This window comes from Podarcis filfolensis (genome assembly GCF_964270895.1).
Source record: "Podarcis filfolensis genome assembly, chromosome: 3".
Taxonomy (NCBI): domain Eukaryota; kingdom Metazoa; phylum Chordata; class Lepidosauria; order Squamata; family Lacertidae; genus Podarcis; species Podarcis filfolensis.
In genome coordinates, this window is record NC_139606.1 from 19,446,733 (window position 1) to 19,469,791 (window position 23,059).

Below are 23,059 nucleotides of genomic sequence, written 5' to 3' on the forward strand. Positions count from 1 at the left end.
GGAATGGCAGACAAAACATTAATAGTAACAGCTACAGAGCTCTCTAGCATATCCTCCCTATATTGGCTTTCTTGGCAGAGCCTCTGGGCTCTTAGCAGAGCCTCTGTTGCCTTGGTGTTGGATCTTGATCTTAAGTCAAGAAGGCTGGAAGTGAATCTTGCTGATGTCTAGCCCTTTATCTTCAAAGTGAGCTGAGGCAGTCTAGAACCTTGAATTTCAGAGAGGCTTATCCATAGCCTGAATACGTTCCATGAAATGTGTGCCTAGCCACAGTGAGGCACATCCGTTGTTGGCAGTGAGCAACATTTGCTTTGATGGGATTGGTGGGCTAAAGTCTGCAAAGACATTTGTAGATTCTGTGGGCTTTTGCACCTAGAAAGTACCATGTAAAAAGGAGGTGGGAGAACTTTTTCAGCTGAAACTCACGGGAACTCAGTTCTGGCATGTTCCAAGTGGGCAACATTGCCATTATAAGAGAATAAAGGTGAGTTCCGGCAATTCTATTTTCTAGAAAAATCGCACTGGACTGGGCATGTTCAGTTCTAATTGGGTTGTTTTGTTTCTCTCTCTCTCTCTCTCTCTCTCTCTCTCTCTCTCTCTCTCTCTCTCTCTCCCTCCCTCTCCCTCTCCCTCTCCCTCTCCCTCTCCCTCTCCCTCTCTCTCCCTGTGTGTGTGTGTGTGTGTGTGTGTGTGTGTGTATGGAAGCGGGGTGTTGTTCTCTTGAGGTTTCTTTTTTTATGGCAATCTTCTGCAAACCTTGGTATTCCCCTGGGAATGTTGATTCTTCCCCTCTTGCAAACTTGTTTTGGCTCCATTTCTCATGACACTCACTAGCAGAGTTGAGAACTATCTTATGATAGTTTATGTACTTAAAAATAGTGAATAGAGGAATCTGAGCCTCCCAACTGGAAAAGCCTCACCAAGTATGACTATGAGGTGAGTCTAGACCTGAGGTTGTACTTGTACTACCTCATATTAGGATTTGCTCACAACCACTATTGCTGACTGCTAGCCCTCCCTGTTGCCCCTTTGTTTTGTTCCAAATTTTCTTTGTAATGCAGTAAGGTAACTGATGGTAGTAGCAGTAGCATCAGCAGCCAGCAAAGCCTATATCTTCCTCTCTCCCTTCCATTTCTGCTCTTTTCCTCTCTCTTTTAGACACAATGAATTCTGTAACAGCAACATTCCAGGTACAAGTTGCTCTTAGAAATGTGACTCACCTGAATTTGGCCAAGAAGCACCATATATTTGAATTCTGAATCACAGAGTTTTAAAAATCTGATTGTAAATACAATGGAACCTTGGTTTTCGAACATAATCCATTCCGGAAGACCGTTCGACTTCTGAAGAAGAAGAAGAGTTTGGATTTGATATCCCGCTTTATCACAACCCAAAGGAGTCTCAAAGTGGCTAACATTCTCCTTTCCCTTCCTCCCCCACAACAAACACTCTGTGAGGTGAGTGGGGCTGAGAGACTTCAGAGAAGTGGGACTAGCCCAAGGTCACCCAGCAGCTGCATGTGGAGGAGCAGGGAAGCGAACCCGGTTCACCAGATTACGAGACTACCACTCTGAAATGTTTGAAAACTGAAAATCAAAGGGCTCTCAGCAATTTCAATGGGGGTGAAAGAGAAACGCGCCTTGGAAGCCATTTGAGTTCCAAAAAACATTCAAAAACGGAAGCATTCTCTTCCAGGTTTTCGCCATTTGGCTTCTGAAACGTTCGACAGTTGAGACGTTCAAAAACTGAGGTTCCACTGTATATGCCAAATGGAAGTTATTTTCATACATTCATTTTAAATCAAGGCGGAGTAAGCTTAGCTGAAACTATAGCATGTTTTTGGTACGCTGAGGACTTTTTGGTACGTTACGGCATGTGAGTGCTTCCCATGTCTGCTTTTTGCTATAAGTGGCGTGGTGTCATCCCAAAAAGAAAGAAAGAGGGAAATAAAGAAAAATGTCTACATCTCACAGGGGAGATGGGCTAATTCCCTTTTCAGACTAGACAACAGGTGTCAAAAAAGCTAAGGCCTGAGTCATGTGCCTATCTCCGTGCCACATAGAAACTATTAAAACTTCAAAATTAACAAAAAGCAATTTCATGTTAGCAATTTGTATTTTTATCGGTTACTTTCTGTAATAAACGTTTAAGTATGTCTCTGTTTAAATTCTGGAATGAAAAGTAATATAGGATCAAGACAATTCATATTTCTCTTAGGGGAACTATGTCTGCAGCTGGGGCCAGGAACACTCATGTGCTTGAATAGCTGGCAAGTGCCATGGCTGGATTAATTGGTATGCTAACTATGCTACGAAGCAAGGCTCTAGATAAACGGGGGTCTCCGCTGCAGTTTAGTTATATGGGAGTTTTCTAAGGAAACTATTCGCTTTCACTCCTCAGAGATTAATATTATCTTCACAGTTTATTTATTTATTACATTTTTGTCTCGGCCTTCCTCCAGGGAGCTCTGAGCAGTGCACATAGCTGTCTTCCTTTCCTCATTTTATTCTCAAAGCAATGCTGTCAGTCATTGTCCCTAAGTCACCCAGCAGTGAGCTTTAGGGCTGAGAGGGAATCTGAATCGAGGACTCCCTAGTCTTAGTCAGACACTCAGTCAGGGTGTGATGGGAGGAAGAAGAGAAGGAAGAGGAGAAGCAGATGAGAGGGAGAGAGAAGGGGGAGGAGAGAGAGAGGAAAATAAGAGGAGAAAGATAAGGAATGGTGGAAATGACTCACAGAACTGTAGAGTTAGAAAGGACCCTGGGGATCATCAAGTCCAACCCCCTGCAAGGAATATGCAGCTGTCCTATGTGGGAATCAAACCTGCAACCTGTGCATTATCAGCACCAAGCTCTAACCAGCTGAGCTATGGTTGCCTCCTTCGGCTTTAGTCCCACCCACCGTTGCTATATGCCTCCAATAAATTGTCCCCTGCAGAATGTGGCCATTGATATAATTCCCCACCGGTCCTACACAAACCACTGTACAACATTCATTCTCTCTCTCTCTCTCTCTCTCTCTCTCTCTCTCTCTCTCTCTCTTTTAAAGAATAAACTATTCCCCTCTCAGAGCAAGAGCTTGTTGAGTCCTAGAACACTGAAGGTTGAACCCAATGGTGTCCTTCCATTTGAAGAAGGGGGTTTGATCCAGTAGAGGCCTCCACTAATGAAACGGAGGAGGTGATTTTCATACATTCTCAGCCACCCCCGTGGCATCCTCACCATCGCAATGAAAGTCAGAATGGCAGGATGGATGAAATCACCTTCAAAAGCCCACAAACGATGGATGCTACTGGACACAACCTTAAGCCTGCAATTCTATGCACACTTACTTGACATTAGGGATGGATCGGTTAATGCCAAGGTGTCATGGGCAACTTACACCCGCCTGGAGCAACTCCTCAACACCTTCCACATGCACTGGGAGAGAAAGATTTTGGGCATCGTATGGCAGGGCAGTCACAAAAAAGAAGTGCTCTTCCAAGTCCATATTTGCACTCCTGTCTCAGCGATGTCTATGCTGGCTTGGTCAAGTATTTATTTTTATGTTTAAAACTATTCATCCAGGGGGACTTAACTCTGAATTAGACCTCAATTGTTTTATTTGATTATCTGTATCTTTGCTGTTACTTTGTACTGTGTCTTTCAACTCGGTCTCCTTGTTATTAGTATCACCTGGGGTTGGCTATATATATTTTTCAAAAAAATGTTGTTAGTAACAGTGACTACATAATCGCATGAGTACTGTTCCAAAGTATTTTTCATTCTCATGTATATTATATATATTCGAGAAAAGATTGGGTATGTAACTTTTTTATATTACAGTTTATAATTTCTACGCTATTTGAAGTTGTTGTTATGCATGTGCAGGTCATCGTTTGAATATTTTATTTTCAGTTAATGAAGAAATTACATATCTTTCTACTCATGAGTGTTGAACTAATTGGCTGATGAAGAATTCAATGAAACAATAGTTGTTATCCAGAAACACTGTTCAGCAGAGTTCAGAGTTGGACATCAGAATTGGACATTTGCTGATTATACAAAGCTTCACAGCTTTTCTCTGCTGGGTAAAGTCTGGCACTGTGATTCATTTAAGGACTTTCAGAGATTTTCAGAGACTTCAGTTGGTTAGTTTTGATGTTTTAAATTAGTCCATAAAGTTTTTCACATTGTAATTGTTTCTGGTCATTGTGTGGATTTTGATATTGCTGGCTCGGTCAAGTACACAGAATGGAGGGTGGCAGGATCCCTAGGATTGTGATCTATGGGGAGCTGGCGTCAGGCACCAGGCCTATTGGCAGACCAACGCTGTGTTACAAGTTGGATCCTCCTAACAGAGGGTCCATGTTGTGCTCGGCCCTGAAACTCTTCCCTAACCAGCTTGTGGGCGGGGCTTGCCCCGCTCCAAGCCGGTGGTGCCACAGTTATGCCAATGGCCTTTAGCCAATCAGCAGCGTGGCAAGGTTGGGGGTATTTATTTGGCAGCATGACGTAGGGACCTCCTTTTGCTTCGCGCTGCCGAACACCCGCCCACCGACCCGTCAATTAGGTCGTGTTTGGCCTTGTTTTGGACTTCGGTCGGTCGCCTGTTTTGGAATGGGGGCCAGGTAGGAATTTTTCCCAACGTGGCAGATTGGCTGTGGCCACTTGGTTTTTGCCTACCTCTTAGCAATCGTCACAACTTTGTAAGGTTTGGCGGTTAGGCATTGGTATAGGGGAATGTGGGGAGGGGAGGTGCGGCATCACTTGCCCCTCCAATGAATAGGGTATTCCGTTAAAGGAATCCGGGGGTCTGGATCTTGTCTGAAGCCTGGGGAGAGGCTAGGGCCATGCCAGGACCCCTGGGAACCCCAGGGGTGAGCACCAGTATATATACATTGATGGAGCTCCCCCTGCTGGTTGTTTACCCTTCCAGGCTTCCTGCAGGGTGGGGCAGGAGTCAGATATAGTTTGATACCAATGGCTAAACCAATACCAGACACATTTGTGTATTTTAATAAAGTTGTGGCCAAAATTTGCCCATTAACATTTAAACTAAATTCTGTCTCCACTGTGTCTTTATTTCCATGGGGGACGGGTTTTGGGGCTCGAAGCACAAAGATGCCTGCAAATGTGACAGGAAGGCTGATGGCAATAATCCCGCCGTGCGGGAATCCGTTGCAGGGGGCCACAGCGCCTTGTGATAATCAATGCGGTTGTGTATCCACAGCAGTGACTAGAGGAGGAATGACAACAGGGAGGAGCGCAGAAGGAAGAAACGCCATGGCACAACTGCATCAGCACAACCGGGGCTCCTTCATCTGCCCCAGCTGCAACAAAACATGTCTCTCCCATATTGGTCTTTACAGTCACAGCAGGTGCCGTAACTCTCTGACAGTTAGGGGTGTAACTAGCTGCTCTAGCAGGGGCGGGGTGATCCAGCCACAGGGGCATCATGGGGATCTGTGCACGGGGATGCCGCAGTGATCCATTTCAGGCAGTGTGGAGCCCCGAGCCACTGTGTCTCTCCCAGGAGAGACGTGTGGCTCAGGTGCACTGCAGGCCAGGAGCTGTGGCAAGTGCTGTCCCCTGCAGTGTGCCATTTTGTCACACCCCCCCCCAAGGATGACACCCGGGGCAAACCGCACCCCCGCACCCCCTTTCCTACACCCCTGCCAACAGTTCGACTTCACTCCCGAAGGCACACTCCTCCATAGTTTCCCAGGACAAATGATTGCCAGCCAACCATTCTGTAGTTTTGACTAATGTATAGTTTTGCAAGCAATTTTCCCTAATACAGTCATACCTTGGGTTACAGACACTTCAAGTTGCGCATTTTCAGGTTGCACACCGCACCAAACCCAGAAGCACCGGAACGGGTTACTTCCGGGTTTCGGCACTCGCGCATGCGCAAAACCACTAAATCATGCTTTGCGCATGCACAGAAGCGCTAAATCACACTTTGCGCATGCGCAGAAGTGCCAAATTGTGACCCGCACATGCACAGAGGCAGCACTGCGGGTTGCGAATATGCCTCCCACACTGATCAAGTTTGCAATCCGAACATCCAGTGTATAATACATTTTGCATGCTATTTTCCCTAATATATTCGTTTTCATGCACACATTCCCCTAACATATGCAATTTTTTGGAAACATTGTTTCAAAAACTCCACTGCAAATTTAGATAAGTGCAGATTTTAGTCTGTGTATTGCTCTGTGTATTGTTTTGGAATTGTGAATCTGGTAGATGCGCCTTTAAATGCTAATTAGATTGACTTTCTAGGACTAGGCACAGATGAACTCAGTGGGTTTTACTTTTATTTAACAAAATTTATATACTGCTTGATTGTAATGAAACCGCCAATTGGCTAAACATCAATAGGATTGCACAGTCCATCAATACGCCGAGTGTGATATCTATACTCTCAGCTAGGAAATGCTGATACAGTCGTATCTTGGAAGCCGAACGCCTTGGCACTCATACATTTTGGCTCCCGAATGCCGCAAACCTGGAAATGAGTGTTCCAGTTTGTGAATGTTCTTTGGAAGCCGATCGTCTCACACGACTTCCGCAGTTTCCGATTGCATGCAGGAAGTTCCTGCAGCCAATTGGAAGCTGCGCCTTGGTTGTCAAACGTTTTGGAAGTCGAACGGACTTCTGGAACGGATTCCATTCAGCTTCCAAGGTATGACTGTATATCAGTTGAGCAGCAGCTGGCATTAGATAGATACACCTTTTAACAAGTTAAATAAAAGATTTGAATACTGGATGAATTCTACTTTCCGGACCACAAAAAGCAAACGAGCCTTTTAGGTTTCTGGCCACTTACAACTAATTATGAAGTAATTACTCTTGCAAGCATGAATGGATTGCAAAACCATCATTCCTCTAAGTAAATTTAAACAGCACCCTTGATCTCTGTCAGGAAGATTCCCCCCTCCTTCTTTAAGTAATAACACATTGCAGAGAAGCTTTCCCCTTCCATCTGTTCAAATGGAAACATGTGGTATTAGAGTTCTAATACCATGCCCTTGGTACAGATATACCTTAGAGACTTCTCTTGGAAAACTTCGTAGTTAGAGAACAATTTGCGGGCAGTTAATTCACTCCCTTGTTGAAGACTGCATTCCCTCGAGTTAAATGTGCTATTCTGATGGTAACGGTAAATTAAATGAACCAGCATGTGATCACATTTACATAATATGGTTCTTATTTTCACAGCAAACGCATGATCATCTGGCAGACAGTAATCGTAGAATGGAAGAGAATCCTGCATACTTCCTGTCGGTGTTCTGTGTAGGCTTAGTGCAGAGAAACTAAATGTCCCAGGATCATTTCGGTCCTAGTCTTCCCCAATTCATAAACCCAAGATCAAGTCACAGAACCAAGATGAAACATCAGCTGCTGCAGGATGCAGACATCAGATTTCTTGTGGGACCCAAGTCAGAGCATATCACCTGTACCGGTTGCTAGTATGTTTTGGGGCCCAGTTTAAAGTGCTAGAGACTGCTTTTAAAACCCTAAAGGGTTTTGAAACAGGTTATCTGAAGGAGCACTTGTGCCTGTATGAATCTGCTGAGGCCTTGAGATCAGTTGCAGGGATTAGCAGGCACAAGAGACAGGGGCTTTTCCATGGTGGCCCAGTCACTATTGAACTTCCTCCTGTAGAATGTGTATCTGGCTGTGGCTCCCCCTCTGGTTGTGTTCAAATGAGCTTTAAAAGCTGCTTTTTAATTGAACGGAACAGAAATATTTCGAATTAAAGATGTAACATGCCTCAGACTAGCTACTTCATTTAAAAACCAAGATGTCATTGATGGCCGCCCAACTTAGAGTGCTTTGTAATAATTCAAACACGAAGTTATCAAAGTGTGGAGTACTGTGGCCAGGCTGTCTCTGTCCAGAAAGTAGCAAACCAGTCATAGCTTGGAAAAGAAGCCAGTGTAGGCACATTTTTCCAATGGAAATAGGGATGTCTTCTTCTTCTTCTTCTTCTTCTTCTTCTTCTTCTTCTTCTTCTTCTTCTGCTGCTGCTGCTGCTGCTGCTGCTGCTGTTGTTGTTGTAATACTATTTATACTCCACCCATCTGACTGGGTTGCCCCAGCCTCTCTGGGAGGCTTCCAACATATATAAAAACACAATAAAACAATAAACATTTCAGAATTTCCCTATAGAGGGCTGTCTTCAGATGGCTCGAGGATCAGATAACTCCATAACCTCCAACATGAGGAAAACATGAGGAAAACAAGGACATCCTATGGAAAAGTGGGACATTCCAGGATCAAATCAGAAACCGGAACGGCTTCTGTAAATCTGGGACTGTCCCTAGAAAATAGGGACACTCGGAGGGTCTGCATCAGAAAACACAAAACAATAAGCTCTCCCCAAGTGTATATTTACCATTAACGGTCCACTCTGCATTGAAAAACTGAAGAATCATTTTTTAAAAAAAAATTAAGAGCTCATCTTTAAACAAACAAAATGTGTGTGTTTACAAGGCAGTACAGTTACCTCAGCGCAGCTCATTGCTGGATGTTAGTATGCACAGTGGAGTATCTTCAAACTGATGCAGTCTGGAATATTTTTGCTAATTGAAGTTGCAGCCTTTTAAAGTTACGTGTAGAACTCATCTTCAGAATTTTGATTTTGATTAAGAACTGCTCTTGTTGTGCACTTCCTTCCATTCCTGTAGTAGACCTCTAACAGGACTTTCAGATTTCTGCTGCTTTCTAATTCAAAATATGTGTTGCTAGCACAGGCTTGGCACCAATGAGACCTCAGTAACTCTTTACCCTTACATTCTCTGGCAAGCTTGACTCTAAATCCCTGTGGATCATCATATTGTAAAAAGAACATAATATACATTGAAACTATTTTTACAACTGTCATCTTAACATCCGCTATTTTTCTGTGCTGATAGAACTCCATAACATTTTCAGACTGGCGAGTGGGGAGAAATGAAAATACAATATGTAAATATCCCTGCATTTCAAGAAGGAAGGGAGAGTCCTGAGCACATTCAAATTATCCTTTCAATGGAAATATTTTTCAGAAATATAAATGACACATGAACATAAGTGAAAACAGGCCAAAGGATTATTTCATGAACTTAGCTCTCGGGGCTAGGAACAATTCCTGAAAATACTTATAATACCAAACCTTTGCAAAGAATCTAAACAGAAAGGTGCTTACAATAGATATTTCCTCTGTTTCTTTTTAATCGATGGCTTGCGTGTGTGTTAGATGAAGCACTGTTTTAATTCCAAAAGCCCAATTGTTTTATATATATATAAAACAACTGGGCTTTGGGTATTAAAATAGTACTCATTTAACATTCTTGAAGAGAACAGTCAAGCAAATAGAGAAGTTGCAAAAGCCACATGTTTCATGAAATCAAATTGGAAAGTTAGTTTGCAGTTTCATTCCCAGGATATAGGCTCCCTTTTTCTGCTTTATGAATAGCCCATGTTCATATGGGACAAAAACTTCCGCCATCTACCACGTCACTCTCTAGAGTTGTTCCACACAGGTTACGTGCATCTACCATCTACTGAATTGAGCTTTTTGATCCACCATCACTGAGTAACACCTAGAACAGTTTGTGAGAAACTAGTATTAAAATAAAATAAAGGTGTGTGCTTACAGGTAAACAGATACCAGTGTGCATGCCCATAATGACCTCAGGGAAGGCCAGCCCACCCATGAAGTGGCGTGAAGTAGCTGCCTCGGGCAGCAGAAGACCCCAAGGGACCACCCTCATGGATGCCTCCTGCCAGTCCCCCATCTCTGCCATAGAAGTGGTGCCAGGATAGGTGCTGATTTCCTGCTGGCTTCCTGCAAGATCTTGTGGGATCTCATCAAAGTCTTGCAAGACGGCTTGCATTCTGCCCAGGCCTGCGTGAGGAAATGAAGCAACAGGGAGCTTTTCATGTGAACAAGTCCAAATCCTTACCTAGTTTGGAGTGAGGCATCACTAATTTTTATTTTTGGACTGCTCTTTTGTGCAAGCGTGGTAGATCACAAAAGTTGTATGTGCACATATAGACAAATAATCATGGATCTCAGCTTTCCTGTCCTGGAGCAGCACACACACACGTACGTCTGCTGTTTTGTGCAAATCTGGTAGATTTGTGGTGCACCCAAAGCTGAACTGCAGTTGGGTCTTGACAATGTTTTGGTGTCTGCTGAAATCTGCAAATTGAGGTATGAAAGCTTTCCCCCAGAAGCTACTATGCAAGTAGGTAACACCCAGCAACAATGGCTTGACTGCAGAGTTTGTGCACTAAGAAAATACAAAATCTAGGTCGGTCTATTGAAGCTCCATTCTTGCCTCTTCCATGGACTTTCCTAGATATTCATGCTGGAGCCGGCATTTACAGTAGAATCAGCACACTTCTTTTTACACCAAGAACAGAAAGAGCATTTTTATGTGACTAGAAATACAAACCTACTGGAATTCCAGGCATTGTAAAGCATAGGACTGATAACTATCTAACACATACTTGCTTGATCTGCTAAAGTTCCTTTTGAGCTTCACAGCAACTTTTATAACTGCAGTCATTTCCTCTTATTTATTGCCATTCTGTAATTCCTCATGTAATTGCTTTTGTGGTAATAACTTTGTCCCTTCTTTCCTGGATATTAACACTTGGGTAAGGTATTTAAAGAATGTCACAACTAAGAAAAAAGGGTTAGAAAGTCAATAAATGAACTTTGCCAATATAATTGCAAACCATATCTATACAGAGTTGGGATACAGGCCAACTCTGGCCTGCTTCAAACCTCAGCGATTCGTAAAGTCCTACAGAGATTATCAGCCATGGGCCTTTCCATGTTGTTGTTGTTGTTGTTGTCGTCGTCACCCCACCCATCTGACTGGGTTTTCCCAGCTACTCTCCTTTGTGCAGGATTTGGGAGGAGCTTAGGGTGCTTACAATCGTTTTTGTGAGTGACTGACATCCATTTTATGTCCATTTGCTATTGGTTGTTCTGCATAACCTCCACAGGAAGTGTTTCCATCTCAGAGGTGGGGAATATCTGTCCTGTAGGCTAATCCTGCAATGACAAACCTAGACAGCATCTTAAAAAGTAGAGACATCACCTTGCCAACAAAGGTCCGTATAGTAAAAGCTTTGGTTTTCCCAGTAGTGATGTATGGAAGTGAAAACTGGACCATAAAGAAGGCTGATCGCTGAAGAATTGATGCTTCTGAATTATGGTGCTGGAGGAGACTCTTGAGAGTCCCATGGACTGCAAGAAGATCAAACCTCTCCATTCTGAAGGAAATCAGCCCTGAGTGCTCACTGGAAGGACAGATCCTGAAGCTGAGCCTCCAATACTTTGGCCACCTCATGAGAAGAGAAGACTCCCTGGAAAAGACCCTGAAGTTGGGAAAGATGGAGGGCACAAGGAGAAGGGGACGACAGAGGACGAGATAGTTGGATAGTGTTCACGAAGCTACCAGCATGAGTTTGGCCAAACTTGCGGGAGGCAGTGAAAGACAGGAGTGCCTGGTGTGCTCTGGTCCATGGGGTCCCGAAGAGTCGGACACGACTAAACGACCAAACAACAACAACAACAAAAGGCTAATCCTGGCCTGCCAGGAGGTCCAAGTTGGCACACAAGGCCGTTTTCCCCCAAACCATGCCCATCCACCCATCAGCTGACACCACTCATGACATAAGCTGATGGGTGTTGTGGTGAAGTTAAATCCTGCATTAGCTGCACGCCCTTGTTCCCAGCAGTGAACAAAAGTACACAGCCAAACTAAACAGGATTTCACCCTTGCTCCTGAGTTAGGAAGGGGGTTGCATTACGACTCGCTGCTGAAACAGAGATTCCAAACGTTATTTTTGCTGAGGTTCCCATGCAAAGCTGCATGGGATCCCCTCCTACCACAATGGGGAAAAGCCTCCCTTTTTGCAGATGATTCTGAGGCATGCCTCTCCCTGATTAATATATGAAAACTTTATATATATACCATATGACCTTTAAAGTCCTAAACGGCCTAGACCCAGTATACCTGAAGTAGTGTCTCCACCCCCATCGTTCAGCCCAGACACTGAGGTCCAGCTCCGAGGGCGTTCTGGTGATACCCTCACGGCGAGAAGCAAAGTTACAGGGAACCACGCAGAGGGCCTTCTCAGTAGTGGTGTCCACCCTGTGAAATGCCCTCCCACCAGATGTCAAGGAAATAAACAACTATCTTACTTTTAGGAATAACCCTGTTTAGAGATGTTTTTAATGTTTAATGCTGTATCATGTTTTTAATATTCAGTTGGGAGCCACCCAGAGTGGCTGGGGAAACCCAGCCAGATGGGCAGGGTATAAATAATAAATAAATTATTATTATTATTATTACAGAGGCACCAAATTTTCCCCAAGAAATCCAAAATGAAATGTTGTTTTCTTTCTGGATTGCAGGTAGACAATAACCTTGATCCCTGCCAATTGTTACTTTCTTGTTTATTTTAGTATTACTGCTCTTCTGGTCGCCTATATATACTGAATATCTTACATACACTAACATTTTTTGTTTCTTTGAATATTTCTAAGCCAAACTCCAATTTGTTGTTTTCTGTCTGTAGTTTTTTAATATATATATATATATTATTTTTCCATTTACAATATTTTAACAACAAAAATTAAAGCAAATTCAACCTGCCTTTTCTTCGCCTCCCCTCCCCCTCTGCAGTTCCTTATTTTATATCGTAATCTTACTGCATAGCCAATTCAAACCTATTTACAAGTTTAACCTTTTTACTCCCTTTAAGTTATTTCTTACTGCTCATGTTCTTGTGAATCCTGCTAATGTTTTTAATTGTTTGCCATTTGTTTTCATATATTCTTTCAGTAAGTTTCACCATCTCTGCGTACTCCATCTGTTTTAATTGCCAATCATCTTTCGTTGGAACTGCTTCTTCTTTCCATCTTTGGACACATGCCACTTGGTCAGCCATGGTGGCATCCATAAATAACTTTTTTTCTGATCTTTAAGTAGTTCTTCTGCAATTATACCTAAAAGAAAAGCTTATTTTCAACATTTTTAAAATTCATTATATATCATTTCGCAGAACGCTTTTGCTATCTTAGACTTCCACCACATATGAAAAAGGGTGCCTTCCTTCTCTTATTTTCTGCCTGTAGTTTTAAGTTCTCTGGTATTCTGATTCAAAGCCTCCTGAAGTCAATATGAATCTTAGATCACATCCCAGCTTTCCAAACTATTCTGTTGGTGGCGATGTCCCCTTCCTGCTTAGATTTGTACGGGTAACTCATTAACATGCTACTTCGTCCTTACACGCTGCTTCGACCTTCCAGATTAGAAAGGAAAGTGTTAAGCAAAATTAACCCCACAGTCTTCTTCTATTTCTCCACCAGAGTCTTCCCCGCTCAGTCTCACAACTAGTCATTTCTGTGCCCAAGACTCCTAAGACAGAGAGAGAGTGGAAAGGTGAACTGTTCACACTTTTAAAGAATCTGGGGTACTATAAGCTAGAAGAATGAAACATGAACTAGCTCTCAAATGTCAAGTTTGTACTGCTCAGGGCCTACACACCCTGCTCCTGCTGTTCTCCAGTCAACCAGCCAGCTCAGAAGTTGCATAAAAACCTCATGGCTGCTTCTGTCCAATAAGTATCAGGCTCTCTCCAAAGCCATGTGTCTTTGATGTTTCTCCTGCCCGCCCACACTGCTGGCAATGTATAATAGCTGGATGTGATTGGCTGTGTTAAGTTACACAGGCCGAGAGCCAATGAGAAAATGCAGTAGCAGTGCCACTCTTCCCAGCCAGCTGCCATCCCTAACACTTTGAGCATGCAAATGACTGACTTTTTAATCTGCCATTCTGAAAACATGTAACTATGCTAGACAGAAGATGAATCACTGGACAGTTTTCTTTTACAGTGGAACCTCAGGTTGCAGACATAATCCATGACAGAGGCAAATTTGCAACCTGCAGCGTTCGCATCCTGAAGCGCCGTGCCTGCGCAAGTGCAGGCACAGGCATGATTTGGCGCCTCTGTGCATGCATGAAGCGTGATTTAGCGTTTCTGCGCATGCGCAAGTGGCGAAACCCGGAAGTAACCCGTTCTGGTACTTCCAAGTTTCCCACAGTCCGCAAGCCGAAAACACATAAGCTGAAGCAGCCGTAACATGAGGTATGACTGTATTTGAATAACTTTCAATATATTGCATTCTTTTTGATGCTCACTTTCACCATTGTCCAAGCTGAGCCAGTACCTGCAAGACGATGCTTTTATCCAAGCAGGTTTAAATCAATTGATTGTTTTCCTCCACTGCTATCAGTCACATACATACACACACACACACATGAAAAAGGTGTGGAATATGACCTGTAATAGCTTCGAGTATCCCAAAGCCATAAAAAAGGCTGCCAAGCAAACAGCTGAGGTATAGGAAAGCCTAGAGAAACCATCATCTTTTCATTAGAGCCAACACAATAGCATTGCTATAGCATCACACTATTTGCTTGACATTACCAATCAGCCATTGGGGTGGTGGCCAACAAGGACCTTGGATTCGGTCCTCAAATCTCCCCAAAGAGGTGTTTAGAGCAGTCAAAACCTAACAGTATTTACCATCTGTTAAGGAAAGCCTATCTGGACTTCTTCCAGTGAGATTCGCATTGCTCATCGCAGCCTTGGCTTCTGGAGTTCTTTACCTCATATCACACCTGCTCTGTGGACGTAGGTTGCCCTCTCTAGACAAGCAGACATATCTCATTGCAACTGCACACTTAACTGATGAGAAGTTTTGGCAATGTTGTGATTTAAATTGATCTACAGCAACATTAAATGTAACATTGGGGACATGTAGGCCTGTTGTCTCAAATAACTTGCGCATAACATTTCCTGCAAATCAGTGAGATTACTTCAGAAAACATGGTCTGAGAAGTCTGGCTTCCCTTTATGCTCCAGGTATTTTTTAAAAAATCACTTCCAAGAAGCCCCAACTAACCTGATTAGAATGAGCTCATTCATATTATGTAATGTTGATATGATCATGACAACGCAGAGAAAACTATGTCCATATTGATATATCTCAGCCAGAATAATTAGGTTGCTATCCAGTCCATAATTCTCTGTTGGAGGGAGGAAAAACCCATAGTCATAATCATTCTTAAAGCTGATATGCTCCTAAAGTGAAACACTTTGCCAAATGTTAAATTAATTCAATTTGGGAATTTTTAAATGCTCTGGAATTCATAACAATTATTTTACAAACTTTCAGCAAGAACAATAGAATGCTTCATACTGTGCAAAGATATATATTTTAGGTAATAACTATAGTAATATTTGCTTGTAATAATGAATCCCAATTTTAGGATTTGCAAGATTTACAGCTATAACAGAGAGAGAGAGAGAGAGAGAGAGAGAGAGAGAGAGAGAGAGAGAGAGAGAGAGAGAGATATTTGTGCGTTCACTATGCTGGTAGGATTTGATTTACATATATGTCTTAAAGATTCAAGCCTGCTTTGAATCAAATGACAGTTTGATGTTGAACATGAAAGCAAATGGGTTGACATAGCCAGTAGCATCACAAGTGGCAATGAGCTGTGTCTTACAGGGAAAATCTTTGAAGAGGACTGCATTAGAAGGGAGACCAACCATTTTTTAATCCAAGAAATAGATTTCCCTGAAGCATATGATGAGACATCCATAGCACTAAGGAAGCTGTTCTTCCCATTCATCCTACTGCCCCATATCTTAAAGGCAGATATAAAAAAAATCAGGTTTCAAAATTCTCAATCATTGCTGAGAGGTGAACCAGGTTAACAGGAGAAATACTGAATGTGAGCAAAGTATGGTTTGCACAAAACAAAGGGAGCAAATTTCTTCTAGGGAACTTTGGGTTGATAAGGAGCTTTCTTGGGTTTCTTCACCACCCATTGTCCCCCAACATTGGGCAGCCACTAGAGAAGATAACACACAATCTAAGGTGTATTCTCAGTTCACCTAGAACAACAGTGAAGCAACTGAAGAACTGGTTCCCATGGCAACTTATCATAACATGCACCTCATAAAGGATGTATCAGGCCAGACCCAGCCAACTGGTTTGACCAACTTTACTGTACACCCTATAATATACACCAGAATCCTTTGCAATATATAGGTGATTTTGTGACAGACATTAACCTGTTCTTCAGCAGACAAACTGGAATGGAAAGAATTGCCTGAAGATAGAAAGATTGGGAGCCATTACCTCAAGTTACAAAGGGGGTAATGTATTACTCTACTTTTACTTTCCTGCAACACACTTTAATAATAATAATAATAATAATAATAATAATAATAATAATAATAATAATTTATTATTTATACCCCACCCATCCGGCTGGGTTTCCCCAGCCACTCTGGGCAGCTCCCAACAGAGGACTAAAAACACAATAAAACACTGAATATTAAAAGCTTCCCTAAACAGGGCTGCCTTCAGATCTCTTCTAAAAGTCAGATAGTTGTTTACTTCCTTGTCATCTGATGTGAGGGCGTTCCACAGGGTGGGCGCCACTACCAAGAAGGCCCTCTGCCTAGTTCCCTGCAATCTCACTTCTCACAGTGAGAGAACTGCCAGAAGGCCCTCAGCACTGGACCTCAGTGTCCGGGCTGAACGATGGGCATGGAGATGCTCCTTTTGCCTTATTATTGGGCTCCTTGTTCTTCTCTCATGAAGAATTCAGCTATTCATTTTGGAGGTGTATACATGCCCTTTCATTGACAGCTAATAACCCTTGTATTTCCAATTTGCACAAAATGCTTGCTCCCACCCTTTCATGCAATAGTGTAATAAGCGAAAAGAGCCACCCTGAACACTGTGTTTACAATGGAACGATAGGAAATACTGCTTTTAAATTAAATGGGGGGGAGGGAGGAAGTGTATTCAAGAATGACACATTACTCAACTATTTTTGTAAAGTGTTGCTCTGAATCCAGAAACCATTTAATTTGAGCACTAAAGCATGATTCTACTGGCGCGTTGGATCTTCCTTCAACAACTAAATTAGATTTAGTTCTGAACTATTCCTAAGGAAGCTGCTGGAGCTGAGACACTGCCAGTGGCAAACATCAGCAGGAAACTAGTGATAAAATTCTGGTGCAAATGCTTGACTCCTTGACGCTTTGAGAGAAAAAGGGTGCCTAATCTTTGGCTGCTTTCAAAGAGAACTAAAGCAGTCATTAATGATCTAGTGTAATCATTAGCGACAGTACTGTGTCCTACATTTCTTAGATCAGTAATATGAATCTCAGCAGCTCACAAAACTTGTCTCAAATTATAAGCAAGCTCTTATCCAGTTCAGATTTTAATCTGATCCAAATCAGAAGCCCCGCCTCCCTCACCCTGATACCTACTCCCCTCTAAGCACCCTCCTTCTTTTCCACCCACGGGGGGGGGGGGGCACACAGGGATGGTTGCCCCAGGTGCAAAATTGTCAGGGGGGGGGGAATTTCAACACCCAGTGCTGACTCAATACAGCTGTGCACTGTATCTGGGCTCCATTGAAAACAGCTTCTCTGTGTGAACCAGGAAGTGACTTCTCCAGACAACGTGTACTCTGTCTCCCTCCCTGCCATTCACGTGGCCCCAGGTGCTGGCAACCCACGCTACGCCACTGTGCCACATTGTTTACAAGAAACTAAGTACAGAGTTTTATGGATTTATAGAAAACAGCACTGAGATATCTTCTCAATATAGACCAGAAACATATTGTTGCATGCCACCCCTATCTCCGAGCGGTGTGAGATTCCAGGGGTTCCAAACAGTTACCCAGGTGTTATATACTGAGTTGAAAAGGATCCAAAAGGCAGCAGTCTGATTGGACCCTAGAACAATAGGGTCCAGAATGCAGCAGTATGATTGGTCTGCAGAAGCCACCCAATCCAGCTCCAGGTGGAAGTGAATCCACAACCTGATTGGCCTACAGGAGAATCCCAGCATTAGCCAATCACGTGTGGCCCATTGTGTAAATAATGTATATAAAGCAGATATTTTGGGGGAACTCTCATTCCTCACTACTATGAGCTGAATAAAGAGCATGAAATCCACACTCGACTCTGAGTATATTTCACCAGGGTTCATGTTTCCTTCTGGGAATGAGGCACAGCAGAGACTATGGTGTCTTTGTGATATATGGTTTATTCACACACATATACATCCTGAGCCTACGATGGAGGAGTTCAAAGCATCAACACTCAAAAAGGGTCTTGTATCTGTGAGTTGAGGGAAAGTCCCTCCTGATTTGCTGTCTCCCACAGAGCCCCTTTCTTTCTCCTTACACCTCAAAAAGTGGTGTATAAGTAGAAGTAATATGCACACAAACAATACCTAAGCATAGGCTAAACTCTCTCCTCTTGAAATGGAGGAATGTAGAATGTGCTTATACAAGTATTTGGCTTGGATCATGCAGCACTGTTACATCAGCTCTGTCACTCTTGGCCCAACATAAGCAGAAAAGTCAATATGGTTATAACAGGGGCAGTAAATCTGTGACCTGCCACATGTTGTTGGATTACAATACCCCCATCATCCCTGACCATTGGCCATGCTGGCTGTGGTTGGTGGAAGCTGAACAACCTTTGGAGGACCACAGGTTCCCTATGTTAAGGATAAGGGTTCAGCTTTCTGGAATGGGAATGTTTGCTTATGTTGAATTGCTGTGTATTTCTAGCATGGGGTTTTTCCTTTGGCAGTAGCTCTCTCATGTGATTGGCTGACTGTGAGTCACATGAAAGAAGCATTCCATTCTGTTGTGACTGTTATTCAAGTAACTGTCATTTTTAACTGTTTTCTGTTCTTTCTCTCTCTGTTTATGAAGGAGAATGACTGATGAGAGAGGTTTCCCTGGATGCTGCAGAGGACAGTGTGTGTCAGTGTGGTCTGTCTGGGGTGAAGCAGACAGAGGAAGATCCCTAAATGTTAATAGGGAGAAACCTGTGCTGTCTATAAGGAACAAAGCGAATAAGCATGAGATATGTTCTTCTCAATTATATGTTTATGAAAGTAAACGTCTTTTGAATATAGAGTCTGAACACTGCATATATTCAAACTATATATATATATTCAAACTTTATATATCTATATCTATCTATATCTATATCTATATACACACGCAAAACACATCCTACCCCTGGGTTGTGAAAACTGTCTTCCTGTTTCAGTGTTTCCCAAAAGCAGTTCTGCTCCATCCCAATTTTTCTTTCTTTTCCAGGCTATATTTATATGACTGTAAGCCATAGGAAGAGAGATTTACTGTCATCTTCAATGAACTACCTGGCAAGCCCTATTGATGTTACATATCTAAGCAAAGACCAAACTAATTGTGGAAAAACACACATCTTTATCTAGGTCATTAATACATCAAGCGAAACTCCATAAATATGGTCTCATTCGGTGGCTTGGGATCTCTGTTAGTACTCTTATGATCTCCGAAGGCCTCTTTGGATTTGACACACCAAGGCAGTATTTATGCCTCTTTGACATATCCTTAATATTTCAATGGTGACATTGTCCTTATAGTCCTTCGAGTTCCCTCCCCGCCATAAAAGGGAAGCAGGTCCCAAAGCTAAACGAAATGTATGAGGACTACAGACATGAAGCAGACACACATCAGGTGCAGCAGGACGCCTGCTTTGCGTCAGCTTTCTACCTACTGCCTTTCAAACAGGCAGCAAGACAATCCTTCATTTTACCTGTTTGGATGCTGAACAGGCCTCCTTTCATACAGCAGACATTAACCAGTGAAGGTGTACAGGTGTTCTCCAGAAACGTTTGGACCAGGGACGTTTGGAAACTTGCTCGTTATTTGGCAATCGGAGCACAAACATGCAATTTATCCCCCTGCCTACCTATATTCCACTCCTCAGTCAGGTGCAGGCTACTTTGACATTTACGGGATGGGTCATGGTTCTGCCAAAATCCCATTCATTCCAGTGGTAGAGACTGAGATGGAGCTTTAAAGTACAAACCGTGACTGTGAAGAGAAAAGAGAAAAGGTAAGTGTGGAGAAGCCCTGAGTCTCCTTAGCTGAGCCCAACATTTTGAGAATCTTCACCGTTATTATTTAAACAGCGTCTATATTTCTGCATGAAATCTCCTCGGTAATGTTGAACAAGACCCAGATACCAAAATCCGTAAACATGCATTGCTGCAACATGAAAGAAGTAGACTCACATCCAGAAATCATAGTCTCCAGATCTGGGGCCGAAAGCTAAAAATAGCTAAAATGAACAAGGATAAATTATTTCAGTGAAGGGCCGTTTAATGGATAGATGTAACTTCCTAGCATTTTGTAAAGAGATGTTTTTAATGGTAAATGAAAAAAAAGCAGTAACAAATTAGAAATCGGTTAATAAAAGCATCTTTCTCCGTGCAAGACATTACGATTGTATTTAAACAATTCTCATTTTTAAATGTTGCCTTTGCTGCTGCTAGTCTGAAGTCAAGTTCACCATATTTACTAAGGCTGCAATGCACACTTAGTAAGGAATAAATCCCATTGGGCACAGCAGGACTTACTTCCGAGTAAACATGCATAGCATTGTACTGCATATGGTATGAACTAATTATTGTGTGTGTGTGTGTGTGTGTCTAGGGGGGAACAGGATTATGTATTTCATGTTGAGCCCAACACATGGCAAATATCAAGATAGGAATGCAGTGTCTACATTAGCTAAGAATGCCGTAAATGTGGGCCAGATCCCAAACTTGCCATAATAAGACGATTCAGAGGAAAGGATTAGGACAGAGAAAACTGACTACTACATCTATTCCTGGAAATTAATTTCATATGAAAATTTATTTAGCAAGTGATATAAATAACTGTTATTGTGCCACTCCATAGACAGCAATTATGAGCCTTCATAAATCTGTGAGAATCCAGACAGATATTGAGGGACAAGCATCTCTCTTCACTTGTTCACATTAACTCATAAAACTAACACAGCTATCTTCTTTTGGCTACTAGGCCAAAGATCCTCTCGCTCTCTGTTGTCCCAGCCACTGTTCATGCGCTGATCTTCAACCTGTATATGAAACTGGCTCAACAATTTTGTGGGTATCAGGCATATTACTTTTTGAAATATTGCAAGCCTACAGCATCTTGTGTTCCTGTCTCTTTTTCTGCCCTTTTTTTTTTAGATGTGGTGGCCATTTTTGTGTTACGTCACACAACTTGCAGCAGCCATTTGGTGACTAGCACCTACCTACAACATTTTCTCCAAATTTCAAATGTCCTCCCTGGTCTAAAGAGGACGGCAACCCCAGCTTAATCACTCGAGGTTAACGAATTTGCATGTTTTCAAAAGAATCCGTGGATTAGAACATTCCCAAATGAACAAAGCTTCCCAGGGTCTCGTTTTAAAATGTCAAAGATGATTTATGTATCTGAAGAAGTGTGCATGCACACGAAAGCTTATACCCAGAACTGTTAGGATATAGTTCCATTCCACCTTAAAAGGGTACAGGCATGACGTTTGTGTATCACATGCCTATTTACTCCCAGCACTGTCTGCTGGGAACTTCCATTGTATGTAGCTTTTGTGTTAGGGCTGTTTTGCTGGACACGAAGGCAAGCAGTTATGGTTTCATTTGTTCCTGAACTACACTGAATAAATGCTGTAAATATGCTTGCACATCTCTCTCTGTCCACCTCTTTTGTTGTGGATGATTTATACACTCTGCTGACAGTGTGCACAGGTCTCGGAACGTATCTGAGGCTCGTGTCGCTGGCTGACTGATGCTGTTCCACGGGAGACGGGTGATCGTCCGGAGCCAGCTGGGGGCCTGCCTGATGCCCCCATCTCCCCGGCAGTATCACAACAAGAACAAACTTAGTTGGTCTCTAAGGTGCTAAGGGACAACTTTTTAACTTTTATTTATTTATTTCAACTGCGTCAGAGCAACACGGCTACCTACCTGAAAGATGATTTGTGTCACAGTATATCCATTGTTGAATGCAAAATTCTACATATTAATAGCAAACTCATTCTCCAAGTGTGGGTAAGCAAATTGGCACCATCTATACAGAAGAGAGAAGTCTCACAGGCTTGGAGAAACCTCAGAGTTTGCAGAAATGCCACAATTTATTATTATTATTATTTTTAAAAAGATCCTAATGTGGGCGAGATTCCCAAGACAGCGCAGTGGTGACTGAGCATGCTCAGTGGCTACATAATGATGTATGTTGGGAGGAGATGGCAAAGTGGAACACAGGTGAGAAGAGTGCTCAGGTCCTGTTTGTGCGATTCCCGTACATATCTGGTTAGTCACTGTTGAGAACAGGATGTCAGGGCAGATGAGCCTGCAGGGAAGCTCTTAGGCTCAAACTTGGATTATATTCAGATGGCATTGCACATATTCAGTGCATTAAAAGATGAACTAAATAGGATATTGCCCCCATGGGATATCTTATTTGGGGTCTTTTTGCTGTCTACCATGAGCCGTTTTTGTCAGACGCACCAGGGGGCTCCACAGTGGTTTGGAGAGTTTGGAGAATTTGATTCACTTCACATTTAAAGGCGAACCTAACCTAATCCTCACATTCCAAAACAATACGAAAACTGAAACAGCCATCCTTCAAAATTCTCAGTTTTCCAAATTTTGAAATGAAAGTCTATTCTTGAGAAAGGTTCTTACAGGTAAAGTCTACACCTGAGAAATTTTTCTGCAGGTAAACACACCAGTCTTAATGCAACTGAGTTCAACTTTGCTGTGGTGATTTTATCATCACTGAAACTGCGCTAAAAGGAGAGAGTGGCTGTGTGTATCTTTCTTGAAGCGAGAGTTCATCCATCAGGAAAGAGATCGGATTAAATCTTTACAGAATGCATTATAAATATTTTCATTAGAACAGCTTGAATATCTGACGTAGATAAAAATTAAGCACATATTTAGCCATGTACTCTTCCTTAACCTTTTACAGATCAGATGCTTCATGCTGTTTATCAGCTTTAATCAAATTATCAAGCATGTGTAAAGGGAAGGGGGGGGGACCGGTTGGATCCTCTACTGCACATTGATCAACAATGAACCTTGTTCATTTCAAGGGCCACTTCACTGG

The 23,059-nt window shown here is 42.5% G+C and overlaps 2 long non-coding RNA genes across 2 annotated transcripts; one reads left to right on the plus strand and one right to left on the minus strand.

Moving 5' to 3' along the window:
- Nucleotides 1-12,730: 12,730 nt before the first annotated feature.
- Nucleotides 12,731-15,969, minus strand: LOC310759819. The gene is made up of 3 exons (XR_014546525.1): nt 15,615-15,969; nt 14,965-15,088; nt 12,731-13,002 (listed from the first exon to the last, which is right to left on the minus strand). It is a non-coding gene; the product is annotated as an uncharacterized lncRNA (long non-coding RNA).
- Nucleotides 15,970-16,007: 38 nt separating this feature from the next.
- On the plus strand, nt 16,008-21,419 carry LOC310759821. Its single transcript, XR_014546532.1, has 3 exons — nt 16,008-16,226; nt 19,211-19,994; nt 21,139-21,419. It is a non-coding gene; the product is annotated as an uncharacterized lncRNA (long non-coding RNA).
- Nucleotides 21,420-23,059: the final 1,640 nt, after the last annotated feature.